General features: G+C 42.4%; 1 protein-coding gene and 1 long non-coding RNA gene across 3 annotated transcripts in view; one reads left to right on the top strand and one right to left on the bottom strand.

Annotated features, from left to right (window-relative positions):
- The window catches only part of SEMA3C (semaphorin 3C), a 163,793-nt gene that overhangs the window by 99,387 nt on the left and 37,799 nt on the right, over nucleotides 1-26,607 (bottom strand). The gene's annotated exons all lie outside the window — the stretch shown is intronic.
- On the top strand, nucleotides 19,903-24,146 carry LOC123349278. Its single transcript, XR_006573451.1, has 3 exons — nucleotides 19,903-19,960; nucleotides 21,300-21,449; nucleotides 22,068-24,146. It is a non-coding gene; the product is annotated as an uncharacterized LOC123349278 (long non-coding RNA).

Genomic DNA, 26,607 nt, shown 5'->3' with positions numbered 1-26,607 from the left:
ACAGGCACAATGTCAGAGCTGCCATTGAATGACCGTAGTTATGTAACCAAAGGAGGAAGTCAGAGTGCATGTCTTCAGAGACCTGAAATCCAAAGCCCTTCCCACCCTCAGACCTACAGCCTGCATACAGACTAGCAAGAGGCTGTGCTGAGCAGCCCTGAATGACCAACCCAAGGAGCATCCAAGGCTGGGAAAATGGCTTACACTGGGCTTTCCACTTGTTAACGTGTTTCTTACTAGTGATATCCCAGGAAGAGACAAACTTTGTACTTACACAGGTCACATAGACTGGAAATTCACCTTGTCAGATGAAGGATAGTTGGCCACCATTCAGAAATGCCAATTCTGTACCAGGCTTGTCCTTTCGGTCAGTAATTCTATTTTTTCCTGTAAATGTTTAAGTGTAGCCACATTTGTGATTTCTGCCATGACACAATCCATTTTATGAACAGTATCTCTCATGACTACATTTGATTACACTTCCATGTTCCCTTCCAATGTCATCATGATTATTATGGGCCTGATCCAACCAAAGGATCTGCCTATGTGGACCCTTACACCTTTCAAAATCAAGTGGACTCCATGAGCTCACAAGATCCCATTAGAGGATGGTGGCCATATTTTCCCTTCACATGGACATGATAAACTAAACGGGGGGACAGAAGGAAATAGCTAAGATTCAAATCTTAAACATGGAAGACAAATGTTGATGTCAATTATGACAAATGTCTATGATTAATAGATTAAGAGGCAGATACTCAGTAGTGCATCTGCATCTATGTGACTAAATAAGGTGCTAATCTAGCAAACCAATTAAGCATTTAGCTTAATTTTAAGTGAATGGACAGTTCCATTTAGGATTACTCAAGTGCATAAAGCGAGGCCTATCTTTAAGTGCATTCGTAGATCGGGCTTTAATTTAGGATAAAAACGTAAGTGAAGAAAGGCATTCTTATGGGAGGAAAACAAAGAAATGAGATGAAGTGGACATTACTGGTTTAGTTACTGCAAGAGGGAATCGTCTTGCATTGCCTTGAGGCAGGTAAAAAGATGAACTTTAGGAACAGCCAGAATTTGTAAATAAACCCAGGGCTACCACTATTATAAATAAATATGCCATCAGGGGAAAGAGCCCTCAAGAAATAAGAAGTGAAGAAGACGAAGCAGCAGCAGCAGCACCAATCTGGAAGTCAGATTGGCAACATAAAGGAAGACTGGTTCCTGTGAGGGCGTAGAGGAGGGCTGAGAATACCAGGAGTTCTGCTGCCCTTGCACAGGCTGGACCGAATGCCTTTGAGGAGCCATTACACCTTTCTGGAGCCCATACCAGTGCTTGCTGTGCAAATGTGGGGAAGTGAGGTAGGGTGGCAGGATATATCCTGCCACTTCTCCTCAACCCCAGCTAAGTAAGGAGCACATAATATTTTTTTGTTTGTGTTACAGTAGCCCCAAGAGGGCCTAAACAAAATCAGGATTCCACACCATGCTCCATAAACATAGCAAAAGTCCCTGACCCCAACTGGTTTTGATCTAAGTAGATACGAGAGGGAAACCAAGGCACTGGGGGGAAAGTGACTTGCCCAAGGTAACCAAGAAGGGCAGTGGCAGAGCTGGGAATGGTACCAGGTCTCCTGAGTCCCAGTGCCAGGTCCACTTGATCACAGGTAGCATTTTGGAGCCTCCCAAGGAAGGTAGAGATACCACTCTGGAATGTATCTGGAATGGGCATGCTGGCAGCCTGTATAGGGGGCACTGGCTGACTCAGAAAGCACAGTTAGCCCTCCTGCACCCTTCCCAATGCACTTGAGGGTGCCAAGGATTGACGAGTGTACTGTGTATTTGTTATGGGTAGCAGATTGGCAGCACATGCTTGAGGAGAAATGTGTGGAAGCTCTTACTCTAAACAGTCATGAATGGTTTGTGGCTTTAATTAAAAATAACAATAGCCAGAAATGTAATGTGAATTTGCTTTTCTTTTTTGGTTCAAATGATCTTGCATGTTATGACCAAGAATGGCCATGAGTTTCAATCCTCCAGATTGTGTTGTTAAGGGAGGATGGATTTGTGATGAGTCCCCATGAAACCTGTGGCTCTTAGAGCAAGTGGAAAGTGCATGGCTTTCTAGGTCTTCCACTCTTCTTCCCCAGCTTCCGCAACGCACACTTGTATTGCAGCTTAACAGCACCTATTGCGTATTACAGGTGCTGTCAAGGTGATAATGCTTGAAAAGGAAAGGACACAGTTTGACACTGAGAGTCCAGAAGGAGTTTGATGTCGGGAAAAAGTTCCTCTTTTTATTTATAATCTGAAAAAAATTGACCTAATATCACTGACACACAATAAACATGCAACCCCATCAATGCCATTTTTACAGTCACTTTTCAGAATGCAATCACACTTTAAATACAGTATGTGAAACGACATATGTTTGCACCTTATCACTGAATTAGGTACCTGTTTATTTTTGCATCAGAATCTATGTCTGACTAGTGTTAATGATTTCCACCTTCCTTGTTCAACACTACTTGCCTGGTTTTTATGCTTAAATGCATTGCACTGAATGTGTACTAAGTAATTTCTTATTTCTGTTTTTCATTGTCACAGGATTTATGTCACTGCATTGCAATGCATAAACTCACCACCCCAAAACCAAAACAACAGCCATTAAAAAAATTAAAGAAAGAAAAAAGAAAAAAATCCAGATGTACATTGTACATTGAAAAATTCTGACCTTTCCTAGAAAAATACATCTTTTAGCCAGGCATGTATATCTTGGCGAGTAAACGTCCCTAATGTACAAAGGAAGGGCTTTGGCTCAGAAAAATGGAAGAATTACTGAAACAGTTGCTGACATTTCTGTTAGCAGACACATGCTTCAAAGAAAATTCAGGAAGGGGAGGGAACCAGATTGAATGCATATTTGCCACCGAGCACACAGTGGCAATCATTGGTATCTTCTGATCTGTGGTTAACCCTGCTATCTTCTCTTCATTGATTAGACTGAGCTGAAAAGTTTCATTGCCCTGATAAATGTCACCTTCTACCACGAAAGCTCATGCTCCAATACGTCTGTTAGTCTATAAGGTGCCACAGGACTCTTTGCTGTTTTTACAGATCCAGACTAATACGGCTACCCCTCTGATACCTTCTGTAGGAACATTGTACAAGCCAAAAGTTCACAGAGTGCATTTTCTTTTAATAAGCAAGCAAATACTAAGGACTCAGCTAATGAAGACCAGAAACCAGAGCCATGCACTCATTACTGCACAAGAAAGGCTCTGGAACACTGCCTCCAGTGGTGGAATGGGGAAAGACATGCTTACCAGAAGCAGCTGGTACACTTCTAGAAAAGTTGCTGAGTTTACTCGCCCCCCGTCAGGGGCGGCTCCAGGCACCAGCGCACCAAGCGCGTGCCTGGGGCAGCAAGCCGCGGGGGGCGGCCTGCTGGTTGCAGTGAGTCCATTCAAGTCACTGGGAAAACGTCTGTTGACTTGAATAAGGCAGAATCAAGCCCACAGTTACCACCCACTTCTAACTCTGACAAGCTGACACTGAAGTTAGGAAATGAGAGTAATCCTGAGATGGACTAAATACAAATCAGATGAGAACATCAGGCTTTGGCCTCTAAACTTTTGCTTGTATATCTGAAAGGAACCAATCCTGGATTTTTTGAGGGTTTCCCACCACTATAATAACTGACTGAGCTGTAAAAACAGGCCACATAATAATGAGGCTTTTGATAATGTTTCCCAGGGCAAATGTTTCATGGTAGTTAAATTTGTTGCCTAAAACTGAATAGGGAAATCATAAAACTAGTTGAAATATGCGGGTCTTTATGGACTCATAATAATAATATTGTATTTATTACAACCAGGATTAAGTTGTACATAGTCCAAGCTGCAGGCTAAATAATAACAGGTTTTAATTAATTTGTTAAAGCTGCAGCATTCAACTCCATTAGTACAAGAATTTTATTAATCAACCCTGGCTATATTGTAATAACTGCCTGAGAAATATGGTCCTCTATTAGACAATGCGTGCATTCAAAGAGCAGAGAAACATAAAATACTTGTAGCAATTAGCTAATACGGTAAAACTAATAAAGGGGCTGTTCACAGAGCCAATGGCTGAGAAAGCAATAGAAATTAGTTTATCAAAACAATAAAACATTCATGTTTATTGCATGCAGTAAATGAACATTTTGTCCCCCCAGTAGGATTTTCCCCCAAGGAAATCACACAGTCTTACAACTGGGGTCCTGAAAGAATTCTGTCTTTCCCCTCACCCATGTTCCCACAGTGAAAAAAAAGCATTGCACAATTACCAGGTATACTTTGGAAAATTATTTCCTTCCTCTGAAAAATAACAAGCCTTGGCTCCTTCCATAGGCAGGACACTCTAGTAGCCTTGTTTGGTTTTGCAAACCTACCTTTTTATCTTAAGTTCTTATATGACTCCATTACCAGAGTATCTGAGTACTTCACAATATGTAACGTTCTTATCCTCACAACATCCCACCACCGTAGGGAAGTACTATAATCCCCATTATACAGATGGCAAACGGAGACACTGGATTTTCAAAATCAATGGGAGTTAGGTGCCTAAATACCTTTGAGGATCTGGGCCTAAGTGACTTGTTCAGGGGTCACACAGGAAATCTGTGGCAAAACAAATAACTGAACCTAGGTCTCCCAAGACCCCAGCTATTGCTCTGACTCCTAGACCATCCTTCCTCTCTGCTGTTTTGAAGCTTATATTGTCAAATGTTGATATAACATATTGAAAAAGTGTATTTTGTCTTTGCATTATGGGTTATTAATACAGTAGGTAATGAAATAAACACAGACCAACAATACATCTTTCATCGAGGGATCCCAAAGGGCTTTAAAAACATTTAATTAAGTCTCCTAACACACCTGTGAGAAAAGCAAGCATTCTAGAGGGATCACACTTCATAACACCCAGCTCTGAAACAGCTCTTTCACAGTGCATAGTAAACAGCACAGAGGTTTAGGAGTGAGAATGACGAAGAATTCAGAATCAAAGCAAAATTGCAGGGGATGGGATAAGTGTGAAACTCAGGGTTTCTTTTTCATACAGCTTTACTTTTGGGGTTTGGTTTATGCAGGGGTTCACACCCTGCATTTTACTCTGACTTTTCAGACTCAAATAACTAAGCTGACCTCTATTTAACATCTCACCCAAAAGACTGCACCTCCAGCCACACAGTGTGCACTGTAACTGGTGTACTGATTTAGGAGAGTGTCACCTAATGAATCATCAGCACAAGCAGCTGTAGAAGCTGGGTGTGCCCTGGATGTTGATCCAGCTTGGCTCTATCTGTGGAGAGCTGGCAGAATCGTTGCATAAAACAGCACAGCTGCAAAACTTAGGTGGGGTGATGTCTGGAGCTGTATGGAAAGCACATTAAGTTGCTAACTGTCCAAAAACGTTTATAGTTAAAATATAAGAAAGTCATTTTTTGATATGAGTGGTAAACCGGGAAGCTTCTGAATACCCCACTGGAAAACTGTCAAAAATATTAGTTTTACGCTACTCTTCTACTAGCCAGGAAAAAAAAACTTAAAAAGAGTTGTCAGGTGTTTCCAGTAGTCGCATTTGGCAAGGCTGAAAATAAGCATATCTAAGATTAGTGTTCATAATTAACACTAATTAGCTGTCAAAATGGTGGCAAAAAATATATATGCTACAATTAATCACAAGAAATGGTTGAAAATCCTTGTTGGAAGGGAAATGCTTTGCATGCTAGCAGATCAAGTCTCACTTCCTTGGGTACATGAGTAATTTTCCTCAGGAATTTTCTTCTGTATTTGATGTGATGGAGACTACAGACCCTACACTGACCAGAATGGTATTAATGAGAGCCTGTGGGGCCAATGAGCCCCTCCTGCTTACACCTGTGAGAGGTGTCAAGCCTGGCGGGAGGAGATAAAAGAGGCAATTCAGTAGTGGCTAATTAAAAGAAGGAACAAGCCCCTTGAGTTAGGCAGAGGCAGGTCAGCTCCCTCAACCAGAGACTGTCTTGGCAACTACCTGGAAGGAAGGACCAGCTATGGCTAGTATCTAGCTAGAGACTCTGGAGTGTCAGGGTTTTATTAGGGCAGGTAGGACTAGTGCAGGGCCTTTTTTGTTTCTCATAACAAGTTTGGTTTCCCTTTTGTGCTTAGGCTCTAACTGATCACAATAAGTGGAGTTAGGAAGCAATTTCTCCCCAGGTCAAAATAGCAGTGACCTTAGGGGGGTTTTGTCTTTGCAGCATGTGGTTGCAGGTGATTTGCCAGGATTATCTGGGTATAGCTCACTTAATCATTCCCCTGCCCTTGCCTTCCTGTTCTCTGCCTGTAGCACACAATAGTCTTTGGGGGGCTGTAATATTCTAGCCTAAATCCAGTTAGGGTTTAGTATGAGGGTGTTGGTGGCCTGTAATTTACAGGCGGTCAGACTAGATGATCTGTTGGTCCTTCAAAGGGTGAACTCCATGAAAGAGGAGTGGCAAAGATCCAAGCATCCCCCTGTCTTTAAAGAGGGGGGTAAATCATAATAATGAAATATGTCTCCAAAGCTACAGGGAACCAACCATTGCTTTGAGACTATTTTGTATTAAATAGAAAAAAGTCAGAAAAAATAAGGCAAACACAAAGCAAAATTATTTTTGAATACTTGACTGTAATACGTAGTAAGATATTTTCACTACTGCATTTTTAGAATATTTCAATAACATTGAAGATTACTGAATGATTTCATACCCAATTAACTTTACTTTAGCATTCCCCTTTTATTGCTTAATTCACTGTTGCTTGGTGGCATGATTTAGAGCTAACATCCCACGTAGAATAGATGGCCCCACTTGCTAGTGGCTGTGATACTTGATAATTAACTAAACTGAAAAGGTCAGGGAAAGAGGCACCAGAAATGAGGTTCCTGTGGTGAGATCTTGTATATACTAGGCTTGATCAAAGCAATTTACATCTGGACTCAAACCACAGATGGTTTGAACTCTGAGGTAGTGGCTTGGACCAAATACATATATGTAGCCCTAAAAGGCTTGCTGAACAAGAATTCTGAGAATTTGGGTCAGGACTCTCAATATTGTTCTCAGCCACAGTGAGCACCAACAGTGAGAACAATTAATTGAAAGGTGAATATGACAAATAATTCACTGCCATTGCTGAAAGCCATAATTAAACACTGAAGAATATCATGCTATTAGATGGAAAGCTCATTGCTTAGGATTTTGGGGTAATTTACAATATTACAGGCTAGAAATGTAAAGAAGGCCTTGTTAGACCACACAGATTAAACATTTAAATTCTAAAATGGAACAATCCTGTTGCTAGTTATTAAATCAGTCTACTTATTAACTATGAGCTTGGGTTAACACTTCACACTGTCCCCCCCACTCCCCCCACCCGCCCATCCTGAGACTCTTCTAAACATGGTGTAATGAAATATGATAACTCCATTCACTTAAACCAGGCCAAAGCCCTGTGTGGAAACTCTTAATTTGAATTAGATTTATATTGATTTAGTGAGAATCAACTTGAATTAACTCAACATACGATAGGTTTAAATCCATTTAAAAGCATTCACAAATAGGATTAACTAAAGTCATGTTTCAAACTGATTTTAGTTCAACCAGTACCACTTTGTGTATAGACAGGGCATAACATTTCAGTTAAGGTCTTGATGTAAAGGATTAGCGTTTCCTGACAGCTCTGTGGGTGTAAACCTGGAATAACTCCACTAGAATCAATGAGATCACAGTGGTGAAAAAGTGGCATAAAGGAGATCACATTCAAGGCAAAACCACATCCTTCTGAATCTAATGTCTCAGCCTGCAACCAGCACAAGGCTTATTGTTAAAAAGTGTGAACACACTTGTCACTACCCATAAAAGTGTGTAGAGAAAGGACACGTGACACAAGCTCAAATTTCATGTTTCTGGACCCTTTCCTGCAAAATATGCCACCTGCAGCATGATGCCAAGTGCCTCAAGGGTCACATGAGGATGGCTTCAAGGGCATACAATGGTTACATCATGGTGGTGTTGACACCCTGCCATGTCCAAGCAGCTGCTAAAAAGATGACAGGATACCATCTGTCACAAACCCATGCCCAGCTGTTGTCTAGTGTGAAGATTACTTCACTGACATGATGCAGATTGCATGAAAAGTCCCAGGAAATTGAAATTACCATTAGAAAAGGACTTTCCTCACCTCAGGGGTAACAGAGTCCTGCAGTTACCAGTGTTCAAACCACAGCCCAGCAGGAAGAAGAGAGGGGGAGGTAATGAACCACCAAATCACCACAGGGCAGAACCAAAACTAAAAGTCTTGTTTTACAGGCTCTCCACCTATCTGCATCCATGTTTGTTAATATAAACAAACCACTTTCTTTCCCTCCCCACACAGTTTTAAGGATGGGCTCTTTCTCCCTTCCTCACACTGAGTCTGCAATGCATGCTCTCTATGGACCCCCGGGTCTCTGTGTGGAGTACAGGTGGCTCCAGGGCACCTCCTGCATGGTGTATGTGGTGTAGGGGACAATTTCCTGGTACAAGTGCTGGAGGACCAACTAGAGGCAGAGCTCTTCTTGCCCTGCTGCTTAGAAACTGGGAACAATTAGTAGGGGAAGCAAAAGTGGATGGGAACCTGGGAGGCAGTGACCATGAGATGGTCGCGTTCAGGATCCTGACACAAGGAAGAAAGGAGAGCAGCAGAATACGGATCCTGGACTTCAGAAAAGCAGACTTTGACTCCCTCAGGGAACTGATGGGCAGGATTGCCTGGGAGAATAATAGGAGGGGGAAAGGAGTCCAGGAGAGCTGGCTGTATTTTAAAGAATCCTTATTGAGGTTGCAGGAACAAAGAATAGTAAATATGGCAAGCGACCAGCTTGGCTTAACAGTGAAATCCTTGTTGATCTTAAACACAAAAAAGAAGCTTACAAGAAGTGGAGGATTGGACAAATGACCAGGGAGGAGTATAAAAATATTGCTCAGGCATGCAGGAGTGAAATCAGGAAGGCCAAATCACACTTGGAGTTGCAGCTAGCAAGAGATGTTAAGAGTAACAAGAAGGGTTTCTTCAGGTACGTTAGCAAGAAGAAGAAAGTCAAGGAAAGTGTGGGCCCCTTACTGAATGAGGGAGGCAACCTAGTGACAGAGGATGTGGAAAAAGCTGAAGTACTCAATGCTTTTTTTGCCTCTGTCTTCATGAACAAAGTCAGCTCCCAGACTACTGAACTGGGCAGCACAGCATGGGGAAGAAGTGACCAGCCCTCTGTGGAGAAAGGAGTGGTTCAGGACTATTTAGAAAAACTGGATGAGCACAAGTCCATGGGGCCGGATGCGCTGCATCCAAGGGTGCTAAAGGAGTTGGCAGATGTGATTGCAGAGCCATTGGCCATTATCTTTGAAAACTCTTAGCAATCGTGGGAGGTCCCGGATGACTGGAAAAATGCTAATGTAGTGCTCATCTTTAAAAAAGGGAAGGAGGAGGATCCTGGGAATTCATAGAATCATAGAATCTCAGGGTTGGAAGGGACCTCAGGAGGTCATCTAGTCCAACCCCCTGCTCAAAGCAGGACCAAACCCAGCTAAATCATCCCAGCCAGGGCTTTGTCAAGCCTGACCTTAAAAACCTCTAAGGAAGGAGATTCCACTACCTCCCTAGGTAACCCATTCCAGTTCTTCACCACCCTACTAGTGAAAAAGTTTTTCTTAATATCCAGCCTAAACCTCCCCCTCTGCAACTTGAGACCATTACTCCTTGTTCTGTCATCTTCTACCACTGAGAAGAGTCTAGATCCATCCTCTTTGGAACCCCCTTTCAGGTACTTGAAAGCAGCTATCAAATCCCCCCTCATTCTTCTCTTCTGCAGACTAAACAATCCCAGTTCCCTCAGCCTCTCCTCATAAGTCATGTGTTCCAGCCCCCTAATCATTTTTGTTGCCCTCCGCTGGACTCTCTCCAATTTATCCACATCCTTCTTGTAGTGTGGGGCCCAAAACTGGACACAGTACTCCAAATGAGGCCTCACCAGTGCTGAGTAGAGGGGAATGATCACATCCCTTGATCTGCTGGAAATGCCCCTACTTATACAACCCAAAATGCCATTAGCCTTCTTGGCAACAAGGGCACACTGTTGACTCATATTCAGCTTTTCGTCCACCGTAACCCCTAGGTCCTTTTCTGCAGAACTGCTGCCCAGCCATTCGGTCTCTAGTCTGTAGCAGTGCATGGGATTCTTCCGTCCTAAGTGCAGGACTCTGTACTTGTCCTTGTTGAACCTCATCATATTTCTTTTGGCCCAATCCTCTAATTTGTCTAGGTCCCTCTGTATCCTAGCCCTACCTGCCAGCGTATCAACCACTCCTCCCAGTTTAGTGTCATCTGCAAACTTGCTAAGGGTGCAGTCCACACCATCCTCCAGATCGTTAATGAAGATATTGAATAAAACCGGCCCCAGCACCGACCCTTGGGGCACTCCACTTGATACCGGCTGCCAACTAGATATGGAACCATTGATCACTACCCGTTGAGCCCGACCATCTAGCCAGTTTTCTGTCCACCTTACCGTCCATTCATCCAGCCCATACTTCTTTAACTTGCTGGCAAGAATACTGTGGGAGACTGTATCGAAAGCTTTGCTAAAGTCCAGAAATAGTACATCCACTGCTTTCCCCTCATCCACAGAGCTGGTTATCTCGTCATAGAAGGCAATTAGGTTAGTCAGGCATGACTTGCCCTTGGTGAATCCATGCTGACTGTTCCTGATCACTTTCCCCTCCTTTAAGTGGTTCAGGATTGATTCCTTGAGGACCTGTTCCATGATTTTTCCAGGGACTGAGGTGAGACTGACTGGCCTGTAGTTCCCTGGATCTTCCTTCTTCCCTTTTTTAAAGATGGGCACTACATTAGCTTTTTCCCAGTCATCTGGGACCTCCCCCGATCGCCATGATTTTTCAAAGATAATGGCCAATGGCTCTGCAATCTCATCGGCCAACTCCTTTAGCACCCTCGGATGCAGCGCATCTGGCCCCATGGACTTGTGCTCGTCCAGCTTTCCTAAATAGCCCCGAACTACTTCTTTCTCCACAGAGAGCTGGTCACCTCCTCCCCATACCGTGCTGCAGAGTGTAGCTGTCTGGGAGCTGACCAGTCAGCCTCACCTCAGTCCCTGGAAAAATCATGGAGCAGGTTCTCAAGGAATCAATTCTGAAGCACTTAGAGGAGAGGAAAGTGATCAGGAACAGTCAGCATGGATTCACCAAGGGCAAGTCATGCCTGACTAACCTATTGCCTTCTATGAGGAGATAACTGGGTCTGTGGATGAGGGGAAAGCAGTGGATGTGTTATTCCTTGACTTTAGCAAAGCTTTTGATATGGTCTCCCACTGTATTCTTGCCAGCAAGTTAAAGAAGTATGGGCTGGATGAATGGACTATAAGGTGGATAGAAAGCTGGCTGGAAAAATTGGAAAGAGTCCAGCGGAGGGCAACAAAAATGATTTGGGGGCTGGAGCACACGACTTATGAGGAGAGGCTGAGGGAACTGGGATTGTTTAGTCTGCAGAAGAGAAGAATGAGTGGGATTTGATAGCTGCTTTCAACTACCTGAAAGGGAGTTCCAAAGAGGATGGATCTAGACTATTCTCAGCGGTAGCAGATGACAGAACAAGGAGTAATGGTCTCAAGTTGCAGTGGGGGAAGTTTAGGTTGGATATTAGGAAAAACTTTTTCACTAGGAGGGTGGTGAAGCACTGGAATGCGTTACCTAGGGAGCTGGTGGAATATCTTTCCTTAGAGGTTTTTAAGGTCAGGCTTGACAAAGCCCTGGCTGGGATGATTTAGTTGGGTATTGGTCCTGCTTTGAGCAGGGCATTGGACTAGATGACCTCCTGAGCAACAACAGTGAGAACAATATGATTCTATGACATATACACAGGGATGCGATTCTTTATTCTATCCCACTACTACCTGCATGGCTACTGGTGAGCAAAACCCTCCTCCCTTCTGCCTGTATGAGCCCCATTGGATTCATCAGTCAGAATCAGGATGCTAAGAAGCCTATGGAGGTACTTGGTAAAACTCCCACTGACTTCAATGGGAGAAGACATAGATCAACACTGAAAATCCTGTCCCTATAAATCCTGTTGGAGACTGGAATATAAAACATTATTTAAATATAAACAAGTTAAGATTGCCACATCGGTGTGTTTATGACTTTGATTATTATGATTTAATGACTTTTCATGATCCATGCTGCATGTTTGATGAGTAAAATATGCAGATTTCATCCATATGAACTGGACACTGTAGGTGGAATTTTCAAATCCACTATATGATGTAGCAACACAAGCCCTAGTGACTTTCAGTGGGACTCGTGTTCTTAAGTCACCTGTGTTCTTCTGAAAATCCCACCCTAAATGAATATTTTAGGGGGAATAGGAAGACTGTATCTTATCGCTTACAGATTTCAAACACAGTACCTTCAAAGTACAGGCATGCTGTGCGCTTCACTTAATACAAACTAAAAGCTTTCTTGTTGTATGCCAAAATGCATAAAAATGAAAAAGAAGCCAATGCCAAATATGAATAAGGAAGTTTGTTTTAATTGTGTAATTAGTTTACAATTACCAAATTCTCTAATTCCATTTAAGGTTACAATCTGTGGATGTAGCACTCATAAAGAAGTGCACAGCTAGTAAAGAAGCTGGATGAGTAATCTCTCTTTTTATTTATGTGTTTTACAGACTGGCTTTGAAATAACAAGGAGTTCTGGAACAGTATTATAATGCTTCATGTCTAAATACCATACTTCACTCCTTACAATGCCATCTCAATGCACTTGCTATGTTTTTCACTGGGATTGTTATGCATTATCTAGATCCACACTTTGAACTCTTTCTCCTCATATGTACAATACCCAGGTTCTGTACAGCATATGTATGCATGTATGGCTCCTATACAATAGATTAGGGATGGGCAAAAATGTTTTAGATTGAATTCAGATGATTATGCAAAGTTTAACTAGAGGCAGCTTGGTTTAATAGAGGGTTTAGGACATTATTCCTAGCTGTGCTTCTAAATCTCTCTGGGCTACATTGTGACTTGGCCTATAAGTTGCCACAAGGGGAAAATGAGAGAGGAACCATTTTACATCCATATTCAGGCAACCCGGATCTTGACTCCAAACATATAGAGAGTAGCTCTTATTTCTGTCTGTCTTACTTGTAAATACTTGGATCCTATTACTGTAGTACCCCAAAATCTTGAATGTAGTTAGCCACATAGCATCCCTGTGAGCTATGGAGGTACTATTGTTGCAATTCTACAGATGTGGAAGAGAGGCACAGGAGATACCGAGTAACTTGCCCAAGGTCACACAAGAAGTCTGTGGTAGAGCAGGTACTTGAACTTGGGTCTCCAGAATGCCAGACTTGCATTCTAAGCACTGGATGATCCTTCCTCCTGAGCAGGTGTGTGGGCAGTGGACACAACCTTGGCTTCACCTCTTTAATCACTATCATTGCAGCATGCCTTGCTAATGGCTGTGCCTGAAGGGGCACTGTGGTCCTATCAGCACCTGGACACCTTACCTAACTTCTCTGCACCTCAGCTTGCCCTTCTCATATTTTGAGATCTTGCTTAAATAATATTTGTCATTGGAGTTTGCTCTGAGTCAGCAAAATCAGGCTGGAAATCTCATAAGAACAAGCTCTAAATTGAAATTCCCCACATACTTTTCTGGTGTAGGCTAGATACATCACCGTAAATGTTTATATTTTTTAAATGGCTTGGCTTAAGTTTGGTTCTAGAAACTTGCAAATTTTAGGTGCTTGGGGAGAAAAGAGGTCCGTAGGTTTCCCAACCCACTATGTCTATTCCTAGGGTAAATATCTTATGGAGAAATACAAGATCAGCTCTCCCCTTCTGCTTCCACAAAAGGAAAAACTATTATTTCAATCATATGCATCATGTATTAGCCAATTTTACTTTTTATTTCTGCCTTTCTGCCACTTTTAGGGTACATCTACACAGCAAGTAGGATCTTGCCGCAGCGCATCCCAGAGCCCAGTTCTACAGACCTGGGGTCACACTACGGTGCTAAAACAACTGTGCTAATGTTTGGGCTTAGGCTGGAGCTTGAGCTCGGGAGCCTGGGGAGGGGTAGATTTCAGAGCTTGAGCTCCATTCCAAGCCACAATGTCGGCACTGCTTTTAGTGCCTAGCATGAGCCTAAGTCTGTAGATCCAGGCTCTGAGACTCACTGCTGCAGGTTTTGCAGTGCAGTGGTGTAGACATACGCTTAATGTTCCTGGGCTAAAAGTGAAATTCATGGATGGTGAGAGACCACATTGGCCATCCAGAGCTCACTGAAGAGAAGTTGCGTTGGTGATTGTCCCTACAGCACTCTAAGGTCAGTAGTGAAAAGTGGCCAACAGCCATTCCCTCTTTTCCCTCTCTGGAAAGGAGCAGCAGCTCCAAAATCAACTCCCTGGCTAGGTGTTATACATGTTGAATTGGAAACTCGTATCAAATGAGCAGGCTGGGAAGGAAACCATAGTGTCTCAAGTACAGTAAACATTTCTCACTCACCATCAGCCTATTGAGATGTTCTGCCATTAAATATTTTATTGCCTAGGCAGGTGGGGAGTGCTACAGTTATGTCCCCAGCAGAGAATGACTTTTTCAATTATAATTCAAACACAGATGCATCGCTCTTTTGCAGAAGGACCATGTCTAATTCTATGTCCATTGACAGCATTATATAAAGTCACTGAGATAGTAGTGATGAGTATGACAGAGAGAGATAGCTAGAGCTTGCATCTATAGTCACACTTGTACCATACTAACAGTTCTTTCTACTGCTACAGCACAGAACTATGGTACATACAAATATTACAGGTATTTGGTTCAGACCAATCACTAAGTGATGAGTTAGGAGACACAAGGGCATTGTTGCCATACACTAAATAGGCTCAGAGTATCTGCAGCAGCTAGTCGCAGGATAAACCCTCATGCATCTGCTGGCCAATAATCCTCTTGTACCCTCTTTCCTCTCAGGAATGCATATACTCCTGAGATCTTCTCCAATACTGAGTTAGCAACCCTGCCACCTCTTTGCATCCAAGTGTCAGGGGAGGGATTTCTCCCACTCCTTCTACAAGTGGGGGGCCTAATATTTGGGGATATAATCTTTTGGTTTTGTTTTTAAATGCAAAGTTAACACATTTGAACCCATAGTGGCCACTGTACCTATCTCTGGCACCACGTGTCTGGGTTACTGGGGTGGTGGCCACAGGGGTGGCTCTATGTTTTTTGCTGCCCCAAGCACGACAGTCAAGCAGCCTTCGGCATCATGCCTGCAGCCGGTCCGCTGGTCACGCGGATTTGGCGGCATTTCTGCAGATGATCTGCCGGTCCCGCGCCTTCGGCGTACCCCCCGCCTAATTGCAGCCGAAGCCTGCCTGACTGCCACCTTCACAGCGACCGGCTTGCCGCCCCAGGCATGCGCTTCCTGGTGCCTGGAGCCACCCCTGGGTGGCAAGGCTGTGAGCTGTGATAACAAACATGGGGCTGCTCTTGCAGCCAATCACTCAGTCAGCAGAGCGTACTGTACTAGCAATAGACGGAGGTTAGCACCGTTTTGTTGTGTATATAGTCACTTCCTAAACCCCAGCAAGACAATTTCATAGATCCACAAATCTGAAATATAGTCCCAGGTCTGATCCAAATTTGTCTCCAGAATCACAAAACAGACTATGGCCCACATCTAATCAACTGAATTATGATACGTAAGGTCAGGGATCCCACGAACTACAAGGCCTTTATAGAGTAGCGATGGCAGTTTCATAGAACCAAACACCTTCTCCATATGTGCCTAATCTTTAAATCATGGAAGCAATTAACTGGATTTACACTTGGATTCACAGCAGCAATTGGATGCTGGATGCACTTTTTGTGTGGCATTGTGGTGATAAGTATTAAGAAGGGCTAATAAGCAGGTGGATTTGGCTGGTAAAAGTATGAGGGAAATGCTGACCCTCGTAAAAATGTTAATGATGTTTAAAAGCCTGCCACATTTACAACTAACATTGGGGACGCTTCTGCAAACCCAACAGGATTTTTACATCTTTAACAGTTTACTAAGGTCAGTGTTTACCTGTTCTTCTGCCACCAAACCCACCTGTTTATTAGCAGCCAGTGGCCTTTCTTATCAGTTATCACCACAATGAAACACACCAATCCAGCATGCCAAATGAATCCGGCTCCCAATTGCTGTTATCCTCACCTCTGTATGACAGTGGCTAAGGGCCAGTTCAGATAAAGTACTTGTATAACCTGGCGATATTCAAAGCAGAAATTACACCCTAGGTACAAATCTACCCAAGCCCCAGCCTCACCCAGCCTCCTTCTGCACCTTGAAGGAACTATTGCTGGTCTCTGGAAGAGCCCACTGGCTCCTTGCCCCCCAGTTCTTCAGTAGTGTCAATTGTCTGTTCCCCTTTCTGTCTTGATAGAGGTGGGGCGGCGCACCCAGGTCAGGACACTGCTTATTCAACCAGGCAGCTGTCCTAACAAAATACTAGTTGCATTTGTGGGGCCAGATGCATTGAGCTATTTTTTCACTTCGGAATTTTCAGTTTAGTTTATAAACTAATACTATTGTTAATGCAACAGTCATGTTTATTGAAAATACAAAGTGTGATTCACCCATGCATTAGTTCGGTTGTACAGCAATGTATCTCTACTGAGTTAAATCCCATGCGAAAGTGAGGAAAGGCAGGACTGAAACAGTCCCCTACATTTTCTCGAGAGGATGTAACAGTTTTTATTGTACCTCAACTTTTCTGTTATTTTTTCTTTTTAATATAAGAAACTGAACCATTACAGCTATGTTATAGCAAAAGAGAAATATTATGCCATGTGAGGAATGTGTTTTTAAGGTTGTGGAAAATTGTACACAAAACTAAATTGTGTTATTTGAAAAATATGGTATCACAATACATACACTGCTCGGTGCAGCTCCCAGAAAGCAGCTGGCATCTCCCTCTGGCTCCTTGGTATAGGAGTGGCCACTGGGGATCCGAGCACTGCTCCCTCCCTCCAGTGCTGGCTCCGCAGCTCCCATTGGCCAGGAGCCACAGCCAATGGGAGCTGCAGGGATGGTGCCTGCAGGCAGGGGCAGCGCACAGAACCACCCGGCTGCACCTCTGCCTAGGAGGCAGCTTCCTGGGAGCCACCTGAGGTAAGCACCACCCAGAGCCTGGACCCCAAACCCACTCCCATGCCCCAAACCCTCTGCCCCAGCCCGGTGACAATGAGTGAGGGTGGGGGAAAGTGAGGGAGGGAGGATGGAGTGAGTGGGGATGAGGCCTCAGAAAAGGTGCATGGCAGGGTGTGGGGCAAGGGTGTTCATTTTTCTGCAAATAGAAACTTGGCAACCCTATCAGGAGGGCTTGCTAGTATAGCTACTGACAAGCCCTTTCTAGTGTAGACAAGGTCTGAGGCACAGAAAAATGAAGTGAGTTGCTTCTGTTCAGATCCACAACTTGTGAAGTACAATTTGCCTCATTCATTGTGCAGTTCACACACACATGCACATTCTTTATGCAAAGTTTGACATGTACATATGAGCTTCACAGGCTACCCACGTTCACAACCCTGGTCAAAAGTGTTTTGGGAAAAAAACATATTAAGTAAGAACCAGAGTCTCGTAACCTTACTTGTGCTTGGTAGCACTTTTTTGCACAAGTGCATAACTTCAGTCTCAGTTAGGGTATCAGAATCTGCTCTTAAATATACTGGGGGCAGGTATTATCTTCCCCTATTGCATATGGATGTGCACAGAGTCGCCACTGGCATTCCATTTAATAATAATGGCCAAAGTTACTTAAGCATTTGTAAGCATATATTAAAGGTGAGCAAAACAATGAAAGTTTGAGTTCACAATGATTGCTCAGTGCTAATGTTTAAAACTAAGGCCTAAAAGAGCCAAACCAATAGAATTATCCTGGCAACAGTCATTGGCAATCAGGGTGACCTTGTGTCTCACATTATATTTTTTCTTTCTCACATATAGTACAATCTGAGCCACTGGAATGGATTTGCTTTGTGTATACCATGCTATGGTGTCTACATTTCTGTCTTAATGTCAGTCCAAGCACAGGGGACATCCCAAGAGGGATTCCAGAAATGTATCCAGGCATCCTCAATACAGGAAACTGAATCAGTGTTTTTGGAGCACAAAAAGAACATAAATGTCTGAAGGTTGAATGAAAATTGTGGGAAATGGCAGACTTGTAATACTTCGCACCACAGTACAAGTGATGGCAGTACTCATAGATGGCAGAGGTCCCAGACATGTATCAGGAAATATGCTATTTGGAAAAAGTATCTGAAACCTGAATTTTGGAGTCCCCTTTTTGCTCACGAAAAAACTCGGCCCTTCTCCCATTGAAATCAATGTCAAAAAGTCTATTCACTTCAGTGATTTAGAGGACTGCTCATTTTCATTTGGAAATGGGCTCATTTTCACTGGAGAAGAGGCCCATATTGGAGCAAAAAATTGTGAAACGTAGTACTACTACTTGGAGAAACAGACTCACTTCCAAACTTGTGAAGAAATGCAAAGAATCAGCACACTTCTAGAATTTTCACTTTTGGTTGTGAATAATTTACACACCTCTGGAGTTCATCCCCAGAATAGCTCCATCCTGTGCACTGAATCAGGCTTGTGAAAGTGAAGGAGCTGTTGTCCATAAGAGCCCTGCCCCATTTTTGTAGGCCTTATTGGAAAATGTGTAGGGGACGAGTCAGGGGATTGCAGGAAGAGAAAGGATGATCTCATGGTTAAGGCAATTGAATGCTGCCATAGAGAATCGGAGTCTTTGCCTCAGTGTTCCTTTACGTTGCACAGGTTGTCACTAACTGTGTGTAGTTCTCATTTTCTGGGTGCCTGACTGGAGTCTGATTTGCAGAAGGGCTGAGCACTCACAATTGCCACTGAAGTCAAGGGGAGCTGTGCTTTGAACATATACAGTACTAGATGATGTTATGTATTCCTAAAAATCGGGTTCTAGGTATCTCATATTGGGCACCCACAATTAGTAGATTATTTTGACCTTAATCTTTGTGTATCTCTGTTCCTTATCTGTAAAACAGAGTTTATAATACCCCCTTATCTCACCTGTTGTGAAAATAAATTCATTAATGATTGTGAAGCTACTATAATGAGCATCACAGAAAAGCTCATGAGGAAATGAATATTTCCATCTTCAGAGAGGGTTTGAGTAGAGCGCAGGAAAGAAGGCATGGGGACACATATTGAACAATTAGGTGAAAACTAAATATTGAATAGCTGCTCCGTGAGCATTTTATATTCTGGGCACAGAATGAGGTAGGGGTCCTGTGGGAAAAAATAGCACGTGATCATGTAATTAAAAACTGTATCATAATGCATATGCACAAAGGGCCGGAATTAAGATTGCACAGACAACCTTTCAACTCTGGAATTTCCTAACTTTTGAGTGACGTTGCAACCTTAACATTGTCTTCCCGAAGTTTTTTCCATGTAATACAAATACAGAGATGACCATTCCAATTACATGTTGATGTGAGGGGATGATTGACCTATTACACTAAATGGCTTCCATTTTCTATATGCAAATTATTGTACTTGCTGATTGTGATGTGGTGTTCACCCCACTCCAGCCCTGAAGGTGTTGAAGGGGAAAAAAGGCCAATTAGTGTGATAGACCCCACATGAGAGGATTAGACTGGAGAAGTAATCCCTGATTGGAAGTTGGAACTCAGCTGACCAGGTGTGGGTTGGGCTTTTATAAAGCCCGGAAGCTGGCACTAGAAAGGGCTGCAGTCATCCTCTGTGCATTACAGAAGGAAGGAGGGAACCCAGGAGAAGGGCAGAACCCTGGTGAGCCTGGCTCTGAGGGAAGGGTGTACGAAGAAAGCCTGTGGGAGGTGGAGTAGGATATGGCCCAGGGAGAAAACAGTAAGGTTGGGGACTGAGCAGATCTTGGCTGTATGTTGTAGGGTCCCTGGGCTGGAACCTGAAATAATGAGTGAGCCTAGGTTCTCCTAGCAGCAACTGATGGAATGGTATTGGCTGTACAGCAGGTCCAATGGGGTTAGGAGTCTCAGAAGGGGAACACGCATAAAAAGGAAGCCACAGCTGCTGGAGCGAGATAAGGGCCACAAAGTGAGAGGACAGCATGTTGAGAGACAGCAAATAGAGGCATCAGACCTAGAAGAGAGCTATTCCCCAGAGCAGTCAGAAGGAGGCACCCTAGTGGTGAGTGTACCCCATGACACTGATCTTTGATGATACAGCTTGTCAGCTTCCCATTTCTCATCCAACCTTGGCCCTGAGGAGTGGGGAGACCTAGAGGTCTCTCTGAGAGTCGAGCCCCAACACCACCACTCAGGACAGGGGAGTCTTTTCATTGACTTTAATAGACTGTGGATTAGGCTCTAAAAGAGCAGGGTGCTAATAATCCTATAGTTCAGATAACATGATAAAAGGTTATTCCAGTATAGTTTACACTATATTATAGTAAACTCCAGGTTTAGTCTGTATGGCATGTGTATATACAAAATAAGGTTCTGGCCTGTGCACACATTGGCAGCGTGCTTCACCAGCGCAGAACTAAGGTAACCCAGGCCACTGATTTAAACTATAAACACATGTACAGTAGAAATAGTACAGTGGTTTTGTTTCTAGCTAGAAGAAATTCTCTGTGTGTTTATAATGTCCTTTGATGTGTATTATATACCTGTGAACAAAAGACCATGGGGTCCTCTGGATGAAACTTCAGTCATAAATACTATATGTAAAACTGTTTTAAAGAATTGTGGAATAAATAAACAGTGACATATACATCACACAAAACATAGCTTGGTTACTTTTGAAAAACTTGCCAAGACAATCTTTGGTTCCCACAAATTACAAAGTATTGTTTTTGAGATGGTAAAAACCTTCTTTAAAACTAGTTAGTTATTTAAACTGAAATGTATATGTTTGAACAGACAGGAGATTTGAATTTACATTGAAAATCTTTTTCATTGCTCTTAAAACAAAACACCCGAGCTGTCCACATTAGAATTAAGCATGAAATAAGTGATAGGGGTGGGGGATTAGGAACAGCTACAGCTCTCATTTCTATCACTGAACTCAAACAGAACCTACTTTGGTGTTCTAAAATATAAATCCTAAATATATTCAGATGTTGTTTTCACCACTCATTTCCAAACAGGACTGCGTGGATGTGCCAAGACTTGCTTTTAATGTATTTCCTGCTCTATCTAGAAGGGAAGAACAAAGAATCTAGTGAGACCCTCTTCTGATGAGATGTCCACAGCAATTTAAATACGTTCAGAAGATCTGGATACATGATATGTTCTAGGTAAACAGCCAAATATATGCTTGCCTAACTGAACCACTGGGGAACTCTGATTTTTTTCAGGATCACCCATTTATAATTGGAATAGCACAAGTCTTGCTGGCTGCACTCATTCAAGCTGAGGCACTCCTTTTCTTGCCTAGCTATATGCCCCTGTTTTGACCCCACTACAATAATATATACATTGGCAGAAATTGTGTATAATGTTTACACCAAACAGGTGATAAAATATCTTATTGCGCGTGATGTGAAGGCTGAATGCAAATTTAGTTCTTTCTAAATGCGTGTCTTTAAATTGGAACCTACAGCTTGGTCCGTCCATGGGACTAAAGTACAGATTTTCCCAGTTGAGCCGAGTGAGGGAGAGTGAAGAGATAATGCTTGAACAGTACTGGCTGGAGTCATCTTTCTTACCAGGAAAGTGTGTGTGTGTTGGGACAGGGGTGGGGGGCTCTAGAGGCACTGCACAGTAGTATTCATTTCTATACCTTGTAGTGCAGAAGATATCTGACCTGGTCACTGGTCCACCAACCACGCAAAAATAAAGGTAATTTACCAGAGGGGCCAGAATGCTTTCAATATCCCAACTCATACTAGACCTGTCTCGTCTTCTCTTTTCAGATCATATTCAAAACCACGGTCCTGACCACTTGTTGGTGTTGATGGAAGGAGGGTGTCTCGGCCCAATTCCCACTGACATTTACCATTCAAATTTTATGCAGGGAAAACATAGGATCTGGCCCATTGCAGCTACTGTGAACAAATAGGCAGGGCCTGGGGTTCTCAGATGGTATATAACACCATAGCCCTACTTCAATTGAGTTATGCTGATTGACACCAGCTGAGGAGATGACCACCGCTTCTTTAGTCCACAAATATGAAAAGAGATTAGAAAAAGAGACCAACATACCCTGAAATTGTTCCACAGTAACATCTCCAGTATAACCAGCTATCAACAGCCTGATCTTCAATGAACAAATTACAATTTTGATTAGCTTTTACAAACATTCATCTTTTGCTGCCTAATTCAGGCTGCAAAACCCTTTCAACTAAATGACTTGCTGTTGCACAGTGTACCATTAGCTTATAAAAACCTGCTGCTGTAAGCATCCATTACCACAAAGCTGCTAGTGACATATTGATTTTCAAGCTGCAGCTGATCCCCCTTGAGACTACAGAGCATATGGCTGTTTGTTAGACCTGCTGGGTAAAACATGTTGATGACAAAAGAAAAAATGAAGTCCTTTATTGTCGGTGTGACTTCTTGTTTCATTATTTAAAAAAAAAATGAAATGTTAATTGTATTTAGACTGAGCTCTCTTAAGTACAGGTTCTTGGTCTTTCTCTGTATTTCAGCAGTAGTTGGTAATGCTTTAGTACTATGGCTCTAATAATTAAACACATTAGAATTTTGAACCTTGAAAGCTAGGTATTGGAAGACCATATTAGGCAGTATCTCTTTTTACAAACTAGAATTCAGATTATAGTAAAAGACGTGCCTTCAATGGGTTTTGGATCAGGCTTCAAGAAAAGAACACCTGTAAAAGAAATTTCTTGTTTACCCCATTGAGTTCCTTCCAATATGTCTATATATTGGTGTATCATAACGTCCATATTTAGCATAAAATCAGATTCATTTACACTTTTGAATATTAACATGTACAATTAATTTTTAAAACCTAGATGTAGGTGACAAGACCTCAGCAGAGGTGCTCAATAGGGACCTGCTTTTTTTTGCTTTCTATATCTAGTCATCGAATACTTGCATAAACTCCAGTCTACATTGAGCAGCAGATCCGTCTGCACTGAGCAGAATGCTTAAATGTATGCAGCAAATCTCAAATTCAGAGTTAGCAGAATGATGACCCTTAAATAGTGCAGCCTAAATGTAAACCCCCATTTCTTATACTTATTTCATGATGTTCAGCCAATAACACTTTTATTGCTGTATTTACAGGGGCTGTTTCTACATGCTCTGAGTTGGTATGGAAACATTCTGGACATGGTGGCAGTATAGCGCCTTGAGTGACTGTAAAGAAGTAGTTGCTATTTCAGCACACTAGAGGGAGTGCAGGAAGTTGCTAACCAGGCTCCGTAGCTGTTTTGAAGCTAACGTTGCAGGAGTCATTAAGGGCAAACGTTCCTGCATGTACCACATACCATTTTAATTAGAAGCTGTAAACACCTGGCCAATCAGTAGTAAGTTCTGTCATAGGTACAAAACTGGTCTCCATTTGAGCATCAGTCAGATCCAACCCAGCCCTGCAGGGAGAAAACAGAGCTGCCTTGGGTAACTCAGACTGAATTGGGTGGGTGGTGGAACCAGAGACCGTGTGAGCCTAACAATTGCAATAATTGTCAAGTTTTCTTTCTTATATGAAGCTGTGTATGTGATCAGTGTTGTGGAAGCTGAAATAACTGGTTATACAGTACAACTAAATGCTTTATCTACTTGTCAATATAATACAAAGGGTGAGCTGACGTGAAAGCTTAGTTTCCATCTACTATATATGGTGAGAAGAATACATAGAACCTTCAGAATCATGTCGTGTTAGTAATGAGCGAGTGAGTGAGCATACAATTCATGTGGTAGATCCTTGAACAGCATATGACTGATCTGGTAGCTCTCTGAAAGTAGATCAAGACTTTAGTTCCAAAGATGTTCTCTGAAGAATGATAGCCTGGGTCTGACAAGGAAGGAAAGTGGTTGGTTTTTTTTAATTCTTCTTCTCATTTTAGGTCTGCAACACAAGATTCTTGTATCAAACAATTGTGTTTCCACTATGGTTATTTCAGGCATCAGGCTTGAAGCATCCTAGACCAGCTGCACGTCATTCTGGTTCCCTGATACTTCTAATTGAATACTCATAACAAACTAAGAACTGCTTTTGCCCATAGACCTTAGAAGCTCTTCTGGCTTCCATTCTGCTTGCTTCTAGGTGGACAGACACATCAGAGAAGGAGATATGCTAATGAAAGGAAAACTGCAAAGATTTCTACCTACACTTTGGAAAGCCAAATAAATAGCTATTAAGTAAGGATACACGGCATAGATATATTGAAAATGAACATTCAAAGATGTTGTAGAAATGCTGAACCTGCTGTTTTCTACCACAATGTTTAGCTCAGTCAGATTCAGTCAGAAAAGCAGGATACAACAAGAGCAGAAGTAAAATGTTTTAACACATCTTAGTGTGTTCATAGGGGTGTACTGTGATTATAGTACCCAGGCTGCATGCCACAACAACCAAACCTTTACCCTTTCTTCACTTCCTCAGCATAATCCCACAGTTCAAGTACTTTCCTGGTTGTCAGAAAATAAAACTCAAACCACTTTTCTTTTTAATTTAGTGACCTCCCTCACTTTTGCCAACTTGTTCATTGCAGGATCATTGGAAGCCTGCCACTGTGCTGCACTGGCTGTTGTCCTCAAGCCTCATTCATTTCAATCATTACCTCAATTAGAGCTATCCCATGATGCACTGTGAATTTCTAACCTCTGGAAAGCCGTGTAGCACTTAAGCCTGGCAGATCTACTAAGTGTACAGTGGAGTTTGCTGAGTGTCAGCAAAGGAAGGAAATCTGTGAGCAAAAGTTACTTTTGGTTGGATATGCTAGGAAACTGAACCCGTCCAATCTAAACTTTCAAAAAAAGTTTGATTCAGTTTAATTCAACTAAAGTTTGGCAGAGTCATCTTCACTGTTTTTTTTTTAAACTAACCAGTTGGTCAGAGGACAGATATACATATGCTCAGTAGCTCTTGAACTTTTCCTAACGAGTCTGGCACATGTTTAATTGTAAATGCACTTCTAAAGCTATAGTGTGGGTGAGAAGCCACAGTTTGGTATCAATTGCAATTCTCCCACCCAAAGACTGTTCTCCAGTTAACAAAAGTATGTTCAGTGGTAGGATAGACAATGATTGTCAGCTAGCTTGGTAGCACTCATGGATCTAGGCAAAGGGTCAAGACAATTCAAGTCTTTCACCTCATTCCCAGTGCTGATATTACATACAATAATTGGGAAAGCTGAATTGTTGGGGTGACATCTTTTGCATTAATGTGCTGGGCTTTCTGTTTCTCTCATGTGGAAACTAAAGAACTAGTGGGTCTCTTCAGAAAGCTTATAGAGTAACCCTTAGCCTGCTGGCCAAGATTTTCTCTAAATAAACTGTCCAAGACAACTGTTGCATATGATGTCCTGATTTTTATAAGTACTGAGTCTAATAGCACTCACAAATTTTGGTAAGGTCAACACCTCTAACAAAATCTATAGCAGACTGTAAGTGTCCGATTGCTGTCAGATTTGCCTACACATTCAGTTCCCAACTATTGTCTAATACATTGCTAGGATATCTTAAGTGTGAGGCTCAGAATCAAACCAGGTTTTGGCCTTTTTAATGGGGAGTTATTTTTACAAACACATGTAGGGCTTTTCATTGTTTCTTCTGTTACTCTTGCATGGTTTATAATATGACAAAAATGAAACACCAGTGTATAAATAACTTGAAGTAAAGAATGATGGAGGGAAAAGAGAGGGAAATCTACATATAAAACCCCTAAAGGATAGGATCGATTGACTTAATATTCCTTCCCATCAGTCTCCACCTGTGTAATATATACTGTAGTCAGTACAGAAAGCTTTCTATACTCTCTTACATAAGAACAGACGTGCTGAACAGACCATTGGTCCATATAGCTGTCCTCTGGCAGTGCCCAAAGCTTCTGGCCATTGGAGGTCTAGGCATGCAACCCTAACCAGAGCATGGAGTTGCATCCCTGGCCATCTTGGTTAACAGCCATTGAGGGACCTAATTCTTTTTTGAACTCAGTTATAGTTTTGGCCTTCACATCATCTCATGACAATTAGTTCCACAGGTTGACTGTCCATCATGTGAAGAAGTACTTCCAACCTTATAGATCTGGATCCCCATTTCTGTATCTTACTGAACAGATGAACTGTCACATGGAAACGCCAGTTACTTACTCACTGCACAATGAGAATTCAATGATCTCATCCAAGTTTTTTGGCTTCTGTTTTTAGTCTTTCTCCATAGTAGGTAGCAAAACACTTAAAAAGCTCAGAGGCCAAACGCTGAGCTGCTAACTTCATTGATGTCAGTGGAATTTTGCCAGCTCAGCATTTGGCCCTAGCAATGTAG

This window comes from Mauremys mutica, chromosome 1, assembly GCF_020497125.1.
Source record: "Mauremys mutica isolate MM-2020 ecotype Southern chromosome 1, ASM2049712v1, whole genome shotgun sequence".
NCBI lineage: Eukaryota > Metazoa > Chordata > Testudines > Geoemydidae > Mauremys > Mauremys mutica.
The sequence above is the reverse complement of the archived record's forward strand: the minus strand, read 5'-3'. Positions and strand labels throughout refer to the sequence as shown.